Source organism: Balaenoptera borealis, assembly GCF_965194805.1.
Source record: "Balaenoptera borealis genome assembly, chromosome: 5".
Lineage (NCBI taxonomy): Eukaryota > Metazoa > Chordata > Mammalia > Artiodactyla > Balaenopteridae > Balaenoptera > Balaenoptera borealis.
In genome coordinates this window covers 85,591,350-85,608,660 of record NC_138862.1, presented here as the reverse complement: position 1 = coordinate 85,608,660, position 17,311 = coordinate 85,591,350, and the positions used below count along the sequence as shown (strand labels likewise).

The window sequence follows — 17,311 nt, the reverse complement described above, 5'->3', positions numbered from 1 at the left end:
ACAGCATTTTCTCTGCCACAGCACTTACTAACTGTATTACTTTAAGCAAGTTACTTAACTTCTCAGAGCCTCAGTTTTCTCATTTGCAAAGTGGTGGTAATAATACCTATCTTGCAAAGCTTCTATGAGGATGAATGAGGAAAGGAGTGTAGAGCATGTGGCCTATGATAAGTACTCCATAAAATTGTTATGTTTTATTACTAATAATCAATAGTTTCTCCCTAAAACACATACATGCATAGAACCCAAGCCATTAGCACCCAAGTTCTTTGGTCCTCACTGGTTTAGCTCTCTAACGATCATCTAGCTCCTGCCCAGCTTGCTGGGAGTGCAGGACTCAAGGCAGCTGAGACTCTTGGCCACGGGACTGATGTCAGTTACAAGGGTCATACTACAGGAACTGGGGTAAGGAGAAACCAAAGCCAGAGCAGTACACTGAAAATGGGCTCTATGTTCTCCAGGAATCTTGGAGGGGGAAACTGAGGGGATGAATTAAAGGGGTGGAGGACAGAGGGGAGAACTCACCAGCTGTGTCAGCTTATGCTCGAATGGACCCCAAGTCCCAAGATGGCAGCTGCAAGAAAGGGGAAAAAATGAACACATACTGAGTACTTACAATGTAGCAGGCATCATGCTGGGGCTTTCACACAAGTGACCTCATTTAATTCTCACAAAGATCCTTAGGTAAGAAACATTAACCCCTGTTTCCAGTATGGTCAAAATAACTCACCCAAATTTACACAGCTAGTAAGTGACATAGTTGGGATTGGGTCTTCAAAATCCTAATGCAGTGCTCTTTGTACTACACCACCACTTTACGTCTCCCAGTGATGCTGAATTGTGCTGAGGACCAGCAGATCTCAGCGAATAGACAGGAAGCTTATCCTCCTCAGGAGAGCAGGAAGTAGATCCATTAACCTCCTCAAGCAATCCCCTCTACCCCTACTTCTCACATGACCAGAACAGCTTAGAGTACAATGGGAGACCCCTCCCAAACACATACAAATATACCCCTATCTGCTTGCTAATATTTGAAATTAATTTCACTGAGGGAGGCAATGAGTTTGTGGATGGGTGTCCATTAACATGTATGTGATATCATTTCTTTTGGGGGGTACACGGAGGGTGGAATGATTTTTTTGAATAGAGCAAGGACTTGGATGGAGAAAACTGCCACAGCTCCTTGATTTCACCGGAAAATGACCCAGAAGAACTTCTGAGTCCTCTGTAGCCACGTAAGCCTAGAATATGGTGGGAACAAGCTCCATAGAACAGTCTCACAAAGTGAACCCTGAGTATCATGCCATAAAGTACCCTCAGGGTATCCAAATATATTTAGACAAACCAAAGGATTTGGTAGTCGGCATTTTACAGGAACAATACAAAGACAGAATTACATCTGCAGCAGTATAACTGAAATGAATATAAGACCAGGTTTTTCCAATCTGTCAAAATAAATTTACTTGGAATTGTGAGCAGCATGAACTCTGTAAGTTACAGTCTCTGACTCTATTTTTAACACGTTAGGATTCTACCTACTGATTTGGGCTGATTCTGTTCTACTGAAGTATAATAGTTCATAAGATGCTCAACATCACTAACGATCAGAGAAATGCAAATCAAAACTACAATGAGGTACCACCTCACGCCGGTCAGAATGGCCATCATTTAAAAGTCCACAAATAACAAATGCCAGAGAGGGTGTGGCAAAAAGGGAACTCTCCTACACTGTTGGTGGGAATGTAAGTTGGTGCAGCCACTGTGGAAAACAGTATGAAGGTTCCTCAGAAAACTAAAAATAGAATTACCATATGATCCAGTAATCCCACTCCTGTGCATAAATCTAGACAAAACTATAATTCAAAAAGATACATGTACCCCTATGTTCATAGCAGCACTATTCACAATAGCCAAGACATGGAAACAATCTAAATGTCCATCGACAGATGAATGGATAAAGAAGATGTGGTACATATATACAGTGGACTACTACTTGGCCATAAAAAAGAACGAAATAATGCCGTTTGCAGCAACAAGGGTGCAACTAGAGATTATCATACTAAGTGAACTCAGAAAGAGAAAGATAAATACCATATGATATCACTTACATGTGAAATCTAAAATATGGCACAAATGAACCTATCTATGAAACAGAAACAGAATCACAGACACAGAGAACAGACTGTTAGTTGCCAAGGGGGAGGGGGTTGGGGAAGGGATGGAGTAGGAGGTTGGGGTTCGCAGATGTGAGCTTTTATATATAGAATGGATAAACAACAAGGTCCTACTGTATAGCAGAGAGAACTATATTCAGTATCCTATGATAAACCATAATGGAAAAGAATATTAAAAAAAGAATGTATATGTATGTATAACTGAATGTATATGTATGTATAACTGAATCACTTTGCTGTACAGCAGAAATTAACACAACTATACTTCAATTTAAAAAATAATAAAGGGAAAAAGTACAGATGGTACTACAAAAATATTAAAAATAACTATACTTTTTAAGTTCAAAAAAAAAAAACAGTTCATGACCCAAGATGCCTCTCTTACTTGCAATATATTTTAGGACTCCTTTATCATTTCTGTGAAATGGTGTCTTCCTTACTATTACTTTTCATGGATACTACTTAGAACAGGGTTTTCACAGTCTACATTGTACTGAGATGCAATTCAGTGTAGTGGTTAGTGGTTTTGTTTGAACCCAGGCTTCATCGTGTACAAGCTGTCTAACTTTGGGCAAGTTATTCCTGTGTGCCTCAGTTTCCTCATCTGTCAAATTTGGAGGTTAATAGTGCTACTTCATAAGTTTGTTTCAAGGATTAAATAATTTAATATATGTAAAGCAATTAGAAAAGTGACTGACACGTGATAAGAGCCCAATTCTCTAACAAGGATCTCAAGGATGAGGGAAAGGGCCTGGGGGAGAGAAAATCCAAGCTGTAAACACTTTTATATCATGCAGTGGGAATGGAGAAGTGGTTAAAATTTGTCTCACTGGTCTATGCTTCAACAGTTCAGAAACAAAGACCATTGCTTCTCAAATTTTAATGTGCTTATGAATCACCTGGAGATCTTGTTAAAATGAGGACCCATCTGTTAGGTCCAAGGTGCAGGTTGAGATTCTGTGTTTCTAACAGGCTTCCAGGTGATGTTGATGCTGCTGGTCTGCAGGTCTCACTTTGAGGACCCAGAGTCTAGAGAACACCTATTCTAATTGCCGCAAGGGCTCTTTCTCTAGGACAAGAAAACTCTCCAGGGATCTTCCTTTAACTTAGTTTCTTTTGTCATTTTGGTCATGGGTCAATAACATGTTTGAAAATAAATATTGATTCTGAGGAAAAAGGCATAGATATTCTATCTTGAATTACATAAAATATTTTTAATCCTTAAGCATTTGATGATTTTTTCCCCTTAGGATCCAAAATTGGCTTCTCCTTTCTGTTCATTAATTACAAACTAAAGGACTGAGATGTTTTTTGAGGTAGGCAAAATGTCTCCATCTGCTTTCCAAAAAGGGATGGGATCAGCAAAACCAAGCATCCTCTTGCCAAACGGTGACCTTTGCCAAGCAACCAGTTCTTTAATTCTAACCTCATGCACACTTCATAGGAAATGTAAACCACATGTTTGTGTTCCACTGACAAATCATTGACATTTCTCATAAAAAGGTTTTTGATTGTTTAGGAGCTTCAAACTACCAGGCACTGTTTTGCTAAGACCAAAGTTGGGCCTTAGCAAACAGCTAAGTTGCACAGCATTCAGATCTGAAAAGTCTAAATCCAGTCAAATGACCCTTTTTGACCTCACAGCTTCAGGTTAAATTAATTTTTAATCATTTAGTCAATTTCTTCACTATCTTCTGTAGATACTTCCTCATAGAAAGTTAGGATAGTCAGAGACTTGAACCTGTGTGTGTGTGTGTGTGTGTGTGTGTGTGTTTTAAAACATGTCTACAAGCAAAATCAACAAGCATCATTTCTAATCTTTTCTGAAGCCAGCAAAAAGCCCTCAGGAAGAGTGATCCATATCCCACCATCAAGTCACCTATGACTAATTCTTACTTCTAATTCCACCGAGATTAAGCCAGAGTCTTACAGGAGGAGTGGGCAAACTTTTTCTGTAAATAGCCATTAGTAAATATTATAGGCTTTGTGAGTTATACAGTATACTAGTTTGCTAGGGCAGCTGTAACAAAGTACCACAAACTGGGTGGCTTAAACAACAGAAAAGTATTGTCTCACAATTCTGGAGGCTAGAAGTTAAGATCAAGGTGTCCGCAGGGTTGGTTCCTTCAGAGGGCTGCAAGAATCTGTCTCATGTCTCATCCCCGGCTTTTGGTGGTTTGCTGGCAATCTTTGGCATTCCTTGGCTGCATTACCCTTATCTCTGCTGTCATCTTCACGTGGTGTTCTTCCTGTGTACATGTTTCTGTCCAAATTTCCCCTTTTTATAAGGATGCCAGTCATATTGGATTGGGGCCTATTCTCCTCCAGTGTGACTCCATCCTAATTTAAATGATTACATATGCAATGACCCTATTTCCCCAAATAAGGTCACATTCTGAAATACTGGGGGTTAGGACTTCAACATATGGGTTTGGTGGGGAAGGGAGAACACATTTCAACCTATAACATATAGTATCTGTCCTAGCTACTCAACTCAGCTCTTGTAATACAAAATCAGTCATAGAAAATCCATTAAAAAATGGGCATGGCCGTGTTACAGTGAAGTTTTACTTAGGAAAACAGGTGGCAGGCAGGCAAGCACTAGTTAGACGAGCCTAGTTTTATAGTATCTCTGATCCTTTCCAAATATGAAAGAAACCAGGAAGAGATTTGGCACTTGGCAAAAAAGAGAAGAAAAAACTTTTCAAGTTTTGAGAATATCTACTTTATATTTTATATTCTAGTCACAATGTTTTACATTAGGCTTTAATATGTTATGTTTATAGTCAGATATAACCTGAGTTAGTATACATAGTTTCAATTAAGCAAACTGGTATAAATTTTATAATGATGACTCTAGTGATCATCATATACTTTGTCTTTGGGCTGTTACTAAGTTCTAGAATGACACAGAAATAGACCTTTCCATTTAACATTATGCTGCATGTTTTGCTTTTTAGTATGAATTGTCCAAAAACATTATAATTATTTGTGATTTTTAATCCCATTAGAAATGTGTGTATATTTATCCTCATGAATACATTTGTATATTCCTTTCCATATAATTAATATTTCTAGAATGCCTACATGCACTATATTTGGTTGTGTACAATGAGTCCTGGACAAGACACAAACATTGTCTCCAGGAATTTACTCTGTCCTGGAAGACCTATACAAAGGAAATAGATAATATAGTAACAAATATTCAAACATCATCCAAGATTTACATATATACCTGCCAAGTAGCGGGGATTGCTTTGTCCTGCTTGGGTTCATATACATGCATATATATGTGAACCTTGCATCTTCACTTACGGAACCTTAAATGGAACCAAATTAGAGAGTTCTGTAGAGTGTCATAGATGTAAGAGTGCTTTATAAAGCTTTCACAGAAAGCTTGAAAGTTGACTATGTAGAAAAGAAATCAATCAGCCACATACTATATATTTTACAACAGTAGCAGAGGTCATGCTCCCACTTATATTAAAACATAGACTGGGCTTATTAATGTCCTTTTATATTAAGACACTGGGCCTCTGGAAAACCCTGGCACTCTTCCTCTATATGGTTATAAAGATGGCTAGAGTTAGAGGCCAGCATCTGCTTTAAATTTTAAGGGAACAGATGTGCAAGTAGTGAGTGGTCTTATTGAGGATGAAACAAACCCAGTCACAGGTATCAGAATTGGATGTTGGGGGCTCATTCATCTTCAGCAGAGGTGCCCCACAAAATCACTTACTTGGAGTGCCCCAAGAATGGCCTTGTATTAGGATCTGAAAGAAAATACCCACTGGATTGTACCAATTATAAAATAGGTCAAATTTGGGGTCCAAAAAAGTGGACCATATGCCTTTAATCAGCTTTGTTACCTAAAAGGTTTTCAGTTCAGACAGAAATTTTCAGAGAAAGTGTCAGCTATGATGATATATATAAAAAATGCTATATGACCTGTAATGTCAGATATATGTGGCTTTAATAATTTTAACTATTTTAGGCCCAAAGAAAACTTCTAAAATCATAATTAAAATGCAGTTGTTCTCTTTATAATTATAGAAACACCACTGCATTTCCTGACTACTGTACCCATGACCTTCAATAATACAAGCCAAAATCTGCCTTTACACATACAGTGGATTTCATAACCACACATAATTGACTTTTACTGCCTGAAATAAGATTTGAGCTCAAGGAATAAAACTAGAATTTATTCTACAAATAAGACAGTAGAACATCCCTAAATTTTTTTTATTCTGGAAATTCTTTTAATCTCTTGGATTCCCTGGTCTATAGTTTAGAAGCAACTGTCAACTATCCTAAGAATTTTGTACACATTTGTTTGGATATGGGGCAGTTTCTCTCTTTTCCTTCTACTTTTCCTAAAATACAGGGAACGGACATCCATCTTCCCACAGAACTAGAAAAAGAGAATGGAACTAAATGGCTTTTTCTTCTCAACACTTTGCAAACTTTAAAAAAATGAAGCACTACAGCACGTCAATGTAGAATAATGATAATATTAATAATGATGGTGTCGATGATGATAATGATGAATTAGACAATATAATTCTCTTCTTATTCTAAGTGTGAAAACTGAAGCAAAATGATGAAGTGCCTTTCCCAAGATCAGTGGCTCCACAATTAGAACTTGGGCTTTTCCTCCTTTCACACCTCTTCTTCTGAACAAATATCACTAATGTTCATCCTCACCAGGAGAAAACCATACTGGCCTACTCAATGGCCAATTAGAATAAATTGTAAATTAGGACAAATATGATAGGTAATACAAAAATCAAAAGCTCTCTAAAGAAAAGGAACAAAAAACCTGAATAAATAAGCTTAACGGTCCATTGTTTATGGGGAAAATGATGAAATTATCATCAAAATATTCTATGAATTGAGAATGAAGATACATTTTTATGTGGAAAGATTTTACAAAAAAAAAAACTACCTAGAAAAGTAAGACTCTTCTAGGACAGGTATTAGTTTTCATAAAAGGGGCATTAGTCTGTGTCTGGTAAGAGAAAAAAAATGCTTTGTGTGAATCTTGGTAAATTGGTTAATTAAGATTCTTCATACTAACCCACATTTAAGGGAATGTTTGTGACTCTGCTAAGCATCTGGACGTTAAAACTGTGTCCACACAGGAGCGTGTTCCAATTATCCCCGAACTGGCCCCACAGAGTCTCAATCATTCAGGTGAAAACACCCCTTTTCTTTAAGAGCAATTTTAGGGACACAGGTTAACAGTAAATACTATAATGCTTCTTTTGCCCTGAGGAAAAAAAAACCCTAGTCTAAATATCAATCCGCAGATGCCAAACCTGTGCTTAAACAAAGTGCCACTCTGCTCCCCCATCAAAACTCTGGGTGAGGTATTGTTTCCACATTCAGGGACATTAGCCCAGCAATGCAGGAAAAAAAATCTTCATTTGGACAGTGCATCTTTCAGACATTCCCTTCTTTTATTGATTTGTTTTCTCCTGTCCCTTTTCTCCTTCTTTTGTTTCCTTATCATAGCTTCAGGTTATTACGTGCAAAGTATTGATGGGAATGGATGGTTTTGGTCGATGGAGAGCTAATGCATCCCTAATCCCACTATTGTTATAGAGTTATGCTTTACTCTGGTCTCTGATGGGGAAAAAGGTGCAAAGCTGTTGATCCTAGTTTTATTTGTCACAAACCCATCCATCAATCAAGCGCAAGCATGTCTGAATGCTGAATGACATGTGGGTCTCAGCTGAAAAAATTCGATAACACTGTATTGTCAGGTCTCTCACTCTTTTTTTGATAAGAAATACATTTGACTGAAATAGATAAGCATGCAACTACTAAAGACTTGAAGAGAGAAAGTGACATATTGGCACCAAAGGTTATATATCTTTGGTATTAATGATACTTATGAGTAAATAAAATGGGAGGGGGCAGCTACTGCTAGAGACATACAACATCCCTAAGGCTTGGTATGTTTAAGTATTGTCGCTCTACTATTATTATTCGGATTTTCAAATATTAATCTGACTGTATTTCACAGTTGGGTACCCTGGTTAAAATGTAAGCAAATGTGCGTTTGGTGAAGGTGGTGAGGTGCAAGGAATCAAATATCACTTGTTTATACTGCTCTAAACAATACAGATAGATCCTTTTTTGTTATGTATGGTAGGTAAACCCATGGAATATTTTTGTGTATATATGAACTCGTAAGTTCACAACTGTCTCCTCTTGTGAGTGAAAGCATTTGGGGGAAAAAAAGCTTTAATTATTTTAAACTGGAAATATATATGCATGTCATTTTAATAGTGACTTAACTTATAATTACAGTCTCAAAAATGGTTTTTGTGTGTCCTCTTCATCCTTAGTTACTAAATTAGGTACTTTAATACATTATGAAAGCCTGTCTTTTCAGTCATATACAATTTTCTATTCATAGTTATTTCAAGATAATTGCATTTAGAAATAGTTAAAGCATTAAAAACAACACTCGTATAATGTAATTTTAGGGGCAAAATTAATCAACAAATCAGAACATTTTAAAAACCATTTTATTTTCTTGTCATAACATTTTAGAGAAGACAAGTATTTTTTAAATGACCTAAAAAAGCCCATCAAGAAAGGTAACAAAAAGATAGTCCTGAATTAGAGGGCACTAAGATGAATGTTTTGTAGCCGTAAGTATCACCACACTATGAAAGTAAGCTATTCTTTCTCTATTCAGTGACTGGGGGCTAAAAAACTGCAAAAAAAATCAATGTGGAAGTGCTTTAGATTTGTGGGGTAAATTACATGTGCTTGGCCGCTCCATTGTATTTGCCCTATATTCTATACAAGATACTTTAGATGGAACTGTCACATAATACATATACTTCACATTGATTTTTATAGATTTAACAGAACTTGAATTGAACTCCATAATAAGCAAGAGAAACTGTATCTCCTTCAAATCCCTAATACCTGGATTATTCTTGAAATTCACTAAATAGTAACTCCCAATTTTAAATTCATGGTGAGAGACAAAAAAAAAAAAAAAAAAATCAAATTTAATTCCTAATGCTCCTCACTTTGTTTTGCTTCTCTTATTGACATTTTTGTCTCAACTTCACCACCTCTTTAAAACCATGTTAATTCTCAAAGATTTCCCAGGAGGGCCCATGAACCAGCAAACAGGAGCCAATCGAACCTTTGAAAGTTGCTAGAAGTTCCAAACAATGACCTTTCTGTTGACTATGCTCTTAGATTTCCAACTTGCTTTAGTTTGGCCTCAGTTTGCAGATTTCTAGGCTGCTGTGAATTCTGATTCCATTCAAATAAAGTATCTGAAGCCACCATAAGGTTCAGGGAGTCCATGGTTATCCCAAGGGCGGCCTCTCCTAGCCAGACACTACCTATGAGGCTCCAAACAACCCTAGTTGAGAGAGAAGCAATTCAGTCCCTAGTCACAAAAATACTATGAGGTTGTTCCAATCAACTCTGGACATCCAGGTCCTGGGCTCTGGACAGAACTATAACTTAGTCTCTCCATACTCTTAGAATAAGGATTTGTTGAACCTAGGGTGACCTTAGTTCCACAGTGGGCCTCCAGAAAGAATATGGACTTTGTAATTTTACTTATGATGATAAGAAACAATAGCAACATCAACAATACAGGGAACCATCTTGAGATTTGGTGGTATTGGGGACTCATTCCATCCAGAAATGCCTTGGGAAGAAGGATGAAATGTGGGATAAAGGGGATTTATGTTCTGGTGGTATTTTGAAACATTTTTGAAATATTTTAGAAAATATTAAATTTTATAAATAAGAAATGAAGTCACATTGATAATGCCATAACCCACAAGTAGCATTTGTTGCTTTTCTATAATATATATGTGATACAATGAAATATTGAGACATTAATCAATTGGTCTCATGGGAATATCTTTAATATGGCTAATTACACATTAATAATCCTATTCCAAATCTCCTCTGATTAAAGAAAGATCATTAAGAGAAGGTCTATTATTTACAAGTGACTTGAAACCAATATTTTCACATAACTGAATGTTAAAGATAGCCAAGATATTAAACAATATCTATTTTCCCATGGGACACAAAATTTTGAACTCTACTGCAATGATGAAAGGATCTAGAAACAGCTTTTTTCCAATGACTATGAGATAAAGTTCTAATGACTTCTGCTAGCCCTACTTAGCACAACAACTGTGTGTGTGTGTATGTGTGTGTGTGTAAAACCATTTCACTCTGGGAACATTTACTATAGTTAATATTTCAATCAAACCTTTTTTAAAATAGGAACAAAATAATATTAGGAAAAGAGAAAGATATGTATAAAGACAACTCTAAAACTCTACTAAAGAACACAAGAGAAGATTTTTTAAAATGGAAAGATATACCATTTTTCTGATTGAGAAGACTCAAAATGATATACAGATTCTTTCCAAGTAAATGTATAAATTTAATATAAACAAAATAAGAACCCTAATACCATTTTTAACCTTAGAGAGTAATTCTGAAGTTTACTTGGAAGAATAAATGTGTGATAATAGTCTAAAAAATGCTAAGAAATTTGAGAAAGGTCTTTTTCTACCAGATGGCAAAGTATACTGTAAAGCTTCCATAATTAAATAGTGTGTGTTCTAGGAATTTGTATCCCCTGGGTCTCCAGTTATGATGATGTTCACTCTTAAACTGTAGTTTTCTGTAGTCTAAATCACTCTCCAAACCCCAAAGGGGAGAAAATAGGCAAAGCAAAAATATATTTCGTATGTTTCTTAGCTGTGACTTTTTTAAGCTATAAAATTACTAAAAGGAATTATATGAAAATATTTATTTAACCTTGCTAAGGTTAAGTAAAAGCCAGAAACTCTAAAGGAAATTTCTGACAGCTTTAACTTTATGACAAAATAACAGCAACAAACTTCTATGTAGCAAATAACACTAAGAAAAACTGAAAGAAAAATGGTTGGGGGAGTTCAGATGGCTACAGCATCTCTTAGGGAGAAATCCATTAACATGTACACTTAAAATGCAGATACCCTGTACCCCAGCAATTCCATTTACAAGAGTTTATGCCAAGGAAATAATTAAATACATTGTCAATTATGTGTGTAAAAGGATGTTCAGTGTGGCATTTTGTGTTTATAATTGCACATAAAAGGGGGGACACTAAATGTCCATCAGTAAGTAAATGGTTCAATAGATCATGGTGCTTCCATATAATGGAATACTATACAGCTGTTAAGATGGATAGCATTAAAATTAACCTGAGTTAAACGCAATATCTCATTCAATCCTTTCAACAATGCTTTGATGTAGCTATAATTAGAATTCTCATTTTAAACATGATAGGGCTAAGACTTAGGTTAAGCGGCCCCAAAACATATAACTGTCTCACTCCGAATCTAGAACTTTTAGAAGATCTGTATGTACTGACACAGCAAGATATTAGTGAAATACTAATATGAAAAAGGGAAGTTGAAGAATAATATATAATGTGAATAAAATAATAAGAATAATATAAATGTGAAGCAGTCACATTTATATAAATAAATGTAAAAATCTAATAGGGAGAGAGAAACATTAAAATGGTGGTCTCTAGATGGATGGGTCTTTTCTATTTTCTTTTTACTTAACTATGTTTTCTGATTTTTCAGCAAGGAACACATATTGCACTTTTTAAAGTAATTAAACTAAATAATTCTAAGATAAAATAGTGTTTTAGAGCAGTGAAGATTATTATTCTAGCAAAGGTAATTATTTAAAATGAAGTGTTTTGAGACTCCCTATGGCTTTACCTAAAGAACACATTCCCATAAATAGATGCTGTGTAAGTTAGAATATGAAAATTCAGCTGCCCTTTTCCAATGATCAAAAACTCATATACCAGTGGAGAGATAAAAATGATTTCTCTCTATTGTCTGATTACCTAGAAGTTCAGGTACTGTTTTAAAGCACATTGGAATAAATATTTTTGAGCAAGCTAATATGAATTTTTTTTTTTGACAAAAAGGATGAACAAAGCAAGCTACTTTAAACCTACTGTCTCCATTTTTCAAAAAGCATCCTGTAAGGTTAGTCGTACCTTTTTTCCAGACAATGTACTTATCTAGGGGATCCCTAGTGCAGTGGGCTGAGCCTGCCAGATCAATACAATGAAATCTGCACTTGTCACTTCCAGGGGTGTAGTTCTTGAGACAAAATCACCATCAAACATGAACCTTCAACCAAACCATGATCTTATCAAACACCCCTACCACTTTTCTTTTCTCTCTTATTATTTTATTCCTTTTTTTTTAGTGAAATCAAGTTAAAATGGGTATCAGGAGGAAAACTTGAAGGCACTGTAGCAAGACAATGCAGTTCTACTTTCTCAATTGGAAGATGTGCTAAGTGGGACCCAATGTATGGAATTACCCCCTTCATAAGTGAGTTTTCATTAGGATAACTGGTATCATGTACACATGGTCTCCATTCCACTCACTCCATCTAGACCAATTTGAACCTAAGCTTGTCTTGTATCTGGTAATGCCAGAAGCCATCAGGCTGCAGAACTTGGAACGAATTCTCCTCTCCTGTCCTCTCCTCTCTTCTTCCTTAACCTCCTCCTCTTCCTTCTTCTCTTCCTCCTTTTCCGCCTTCCTCTCCTTCTTCCTCTTCCCTTTCTCTCTCTCTCTCTCTCTCTCAAAGCTACTGAATTTTTTATTCACTTCCCTTAAGAACTAGGCCTTGCTCTAGTCCTGTGTTGTTAAGTAAATGACTAAATCAGGTTGCCATATGAGAAGGCAGTCAAAAGTGGTTCAAAATAATGGTTGTCTAGTACCTATCTCATAGTCCTTAAAGAGATCTTCATAATCTGTAAGGGAAACCTGACAACAGTTTTTAAATATTAAAGATCCATAAAATAGTAGATGTTGTACGCTCTTATTTCTCTAAAGAAAAAAAAAAAGTATCTCACAGCCCAACAGATTCTAAGAAACAAGAGGGCAAGAAAAAAGTCTTGACAATTACTCTTGAATACCAAGATCTTAAAGCTCAAAGTGTACGGTGTTCCAATGAACAGACCCACACAGAAGGAGTCCAACACAATCAGCACTGCCATGAAGGTAGGGTGATCATATACCTTATCACTTCTAACTTTTAACAATTAAAGTGGTGCTATTAATAATTACTAATTATGTATAATTATAAAAATTATTAACCCAGGATAGTCCTGGAAAACAGATGTATAGCCACCCTACCTAAAGGCAAGAAAGGATAAAAATAAGATTTGGAGCAGAGGTAGTGGTGGGTAAGGAGATATGGACAAACATTATTTTTCTGCATTTAACAGACAATGTTTGATAAGTATATTTATAAAATCTGCCCACTGTGTTACAGATTGATAGGACTTCGGTAAAGTACTTAAAAACATACCTCATCTGACTTATTCAGCAAGCTCAGCTATATGGACTACAGCCTAGAATTGAGTTTCTGAGTGGCAAAGCACACCCGTTAACATTCATAGGCCTAAGAAGAGAAAAAAGAGAAGCCCCTCAAAACTTCCCTCAGAGTTTACTCAATCTCCATGAAATGTAATCCATTAACACATTCATTTAACTAATGCCAGCCATGCTCTACAGAAATAAAAGTTGCATATCAGAAAATATAATGGGTCTGGCACACTCATAAGCAGCAGAGAACCTGATAGCCTCATTATTAGAGGATGGACAGAAGAATCCCAAAGCATAGTCTCTGTGGCCTATAAAACTATAGCCTCTAAAGATGCCACTGTTCTACAGCACAGTAAAATAACTGATGTTCATCATTATGATCTTGAGTCGAGAAGAAAGTGGTAATTTAAGTAGAGAAGCAGTAGAGTGTCATTGAAAGAACACTGACAACGGAGTCAGAAAGACCTAGGATATAGTCCTAACTCTGCCATTCACTAGCTTCGTGACCTTGGGTTAATTATTTAATCCCTCTAAGCATTATAAGCATTAGCATCATCTGCAAAACAGGAAGAATACATACCTAAGGATGATAATAATGATGAAGTGGGTCATGGTTTTAAAAAGTCTAGCACTGTGCCTGCCGTATGGGAGGTGCTCAATCAATGGAAATTATTACTCATGTTCTGTATGTTCTATTTAAAAAGAATGTCATCCTGAATGGCAAGAAATGTTACAAGATTATCACTATTGGGTCTCCCCCTATGGGGTGCTAACGGAGACAATTTAGAGCAGCAAGTGTCACAGCTTGTTTAGACATAAAAATCAAATATCCAGGCAGGGTCATGTACGTGAGATTAAGAATATGAGTAGCAATCCTCACAGACTAGCAGACCAGAAAGTGGTTGGGGGCAGGATAAAGGGTTATCTCAGGGGCACAGTTCAGGCAGTAATAGAATACCATGGATAAAAAGGTCCTCTTTCCAGAGCTGGGGCCAAAAATCCAGTGACAGACCATTTGATCAGCAGGCATAAAATTTATAAAATATAAAAAGAAAAGGTTCTTTTCATAAAAGATTAGTCTTTGGAAGTTCTCAGAGTAAAAAAATGTTTATAAATGGATTGCACTGCCTTGAGAAGTAGTGAATTTTCCAACCACAAAATTGTATTCAAATATAACTTAAAAGCCTCTTGGTATCGGTTTTGTTGAATGGATTTAAGAATTGGCTGGAAAACTGAATTAAATCACCTTATGATGGGCCTCTCCAAAACTAAAACAATATTTCATTTATGTAGAATAATTTATTTTTTTTAATTTTTTAAAAATTTATTTATTTTATTTATTTATTTTTGGCTGCGTTGGGTCTTCATTGCTGCACACGGGCTTTCTCTAGTTGTGGTGAGTGGGGTCTACTCTTCGTGGCAGTGCATGGGCTTCTCACTGTGGTGGCTTCTCTTGTTGCAGAGCACGGGCTCTAGGCACACGGGCTTCAATAGTTGTGGCACACGGGCTTAGTAGTTGTGGCTCGCGGGCTCTAGAGCTCAGTAGTTGTGGTGCACAGGCTTAGTTGCTCCGCAGCATGTGTGATCCTCCCAGACCAGGGCTCGAACCCGTGTCGCCTGCATTGGCAGGCAGACTATCAACCACTGCGCTGCCAGGGAAGTTCTATGTGGAATAACTTAGAGATTCATACAAATGCTAAGTAAATGAGATGCTATTGTAATTATCTTTTTTTTCTGAATATAAAATGAATGTAAATTAACTGAAGAAATAAGGTATCAAAGTATATATACAAGAGAAAATAAATAATCATAGTTCTACTCTTCCAGAGACAACCATCATAAACATTTTCTTTCAGTCTTTCTTCCATAGATATTTTCCAAAGTTGAGAATTTATTGCACATTCAATTTTTACCCTACATTTTTTTTGCTTTGTTATATCATAATCATTTTTGTGTCATCAAAAAATGTCTTATGCAGCATTTTAAGGTTGCAAAATATTACATTATCTCAATACCTCAAATTTGGGCACAAACTCACATGCCTAAGTAGGAATCCTGTTCGGCCACTTCCCAGCAGTGTGAATTTGGGCAATTTACTAACATCACTGGGCCTCATATGTAAAATGTCAATAATAGTACTACCTACTTCACAGTTTTATTATTAGGATTAAATGAGTTAATCCATGTAAAATACTTAAAAGTATATTATTGCCCCTGAGATATCACCCTTTATCCTGCCCCAACCACTTTGTGGTCCGCTAGTCTGTGAGGATCGCTACTCATATTCTTATTCTTGCTTACATGACCCTACCTGGATATTTGATTTTTATGCCACAGTAAGTGTTCAATAACTTTTAATTATTACTGTTGCTACTCATTTTTCTAATATAAGCCATTTAGATTGCTTTCAATCTTTTCATTATTATAAATAATTCTGTGATAAACACCTTTGTAATAAACGAGTTTTTAAAGAAATTCTTCACAATCCAAACTCTTCAGCCATTTTTTAAAAATCTGTTTCAGCTGTGTGCTTTAACTATAAAGCAGTGGATGAATAAATGCTATTTATCCAGAACCTTTGGCTTTGTGAATATTTTTTAAGGAAGAACAATATCTATTTCTATAGTTTTCTTTCCTCTTTTTTATTGTGATACAACACACATAAAATTTACCATTACTGACACTTAGTACACTGTTGTGCAATTTGCCAATATGTTGTTAGACCACTTATCCCAAAGATCGTCAAATATAATGCACAGAATGGAAGAAAGAAAAAGTAAATGTTATTAGCCTTAAAATGTCTCTCATGAAAAAGGAAAAATAACTTCCTCATTCTCAAGTTTTATTAGGAAACCATTGGGTCCAATCACCAAATTATAACCACCTTAAATCCTTTCTGGAATACATATACATACATACTTATTAAAACTTCAATTGCCTATAGCTCTGGAGTCAGGAAGAAGACGGCTGAGGGAGGACTACCTCTTAAGGAGTCCTATTATATTGACAGTTCAGGCATTGTGGAAGATGGTTAACATAAATTACCCTATTTAGTCCCTATAAAGACTACAAGTTACAACTATTGTCCTCCATATCACAGGTGAGGAAACAGGTTTGGAGATGTGAAGTAATTTGTCTAAATTTACACAGCTAAAAAGTGGCAGAGATGGGACTCAATCTCAGATCTGCCTTGTTTCCAAGTTCCACACTTTCCATTATACCATGCTGCCTTGTTGATATAAGTGTGTATTACTATCCCAAGAGAAAGCGATTCTCTGAAAGTTATAACAGAAATTCCAATAACCATCTAGATAGAAAATTGCAAGTCTACAAACCACCGAATCCAGTTTTTGCAACTTTTCTTAATGGTTGATTTAGTTCTCCTAACATTTCATCCTCCTCTACTGCTGTCAATTTATCGTCTGGATATCTCATCGTCCCTGAAAGGGTTATTCTGAATGGATTAGGCATTAGCACTGTCAGTTCCATGCCAAAACACACAAGGCTTGTTGACCCAACAAGAAACTGCTTGTAAAGCAGCTTTACCTAAACCAAAACCACAGATCTCAAAAGACTTTTTCTTCTATCACAGTTTTTTTTTTTTCATATTTGACAACAAACATACACAGACTATCAAGAAGAAAGGGAAAAAAATGTTTTTTCACTGAGTTACTAGAATTTAGTGATAGAAATTAGCAGTGAAAAGTAGTCTTC

General features: G+C 36.1%; 1 protein-coding gene and 1 long non-coding RNA gene across 7 annotated transcripts in view; one reads left to right on the top strand and one right to left on the bottom strand.

Annotated features, from left to right (window-relative positions):
* The window catches only part of LOC309629761 (uncharacterized protein), a 137,951-nt gene that overhangs the window by 41,536 nt on the left and 79,104 nt on the right, over positions 1-17,311 (top strand). The gene's annotated exons all lie outside the window — the stretch shown is intronic.
* LOC309629813 overlaps positions 1-17,311 on the bottom strand; it is a 167,206-nt gene that overhangs the window by 118,934 nt on the left and 30,961 nt on the right. The window contains exon 2 of the long non-coding RNA XR_014245233.1: positions 526-574. This is a non-coding gene — a long non-coding RNA (uncharacterized lncRNA). The remainder of the gene's footprint in view (positions 1-525; positions 575-17,311) is intronic.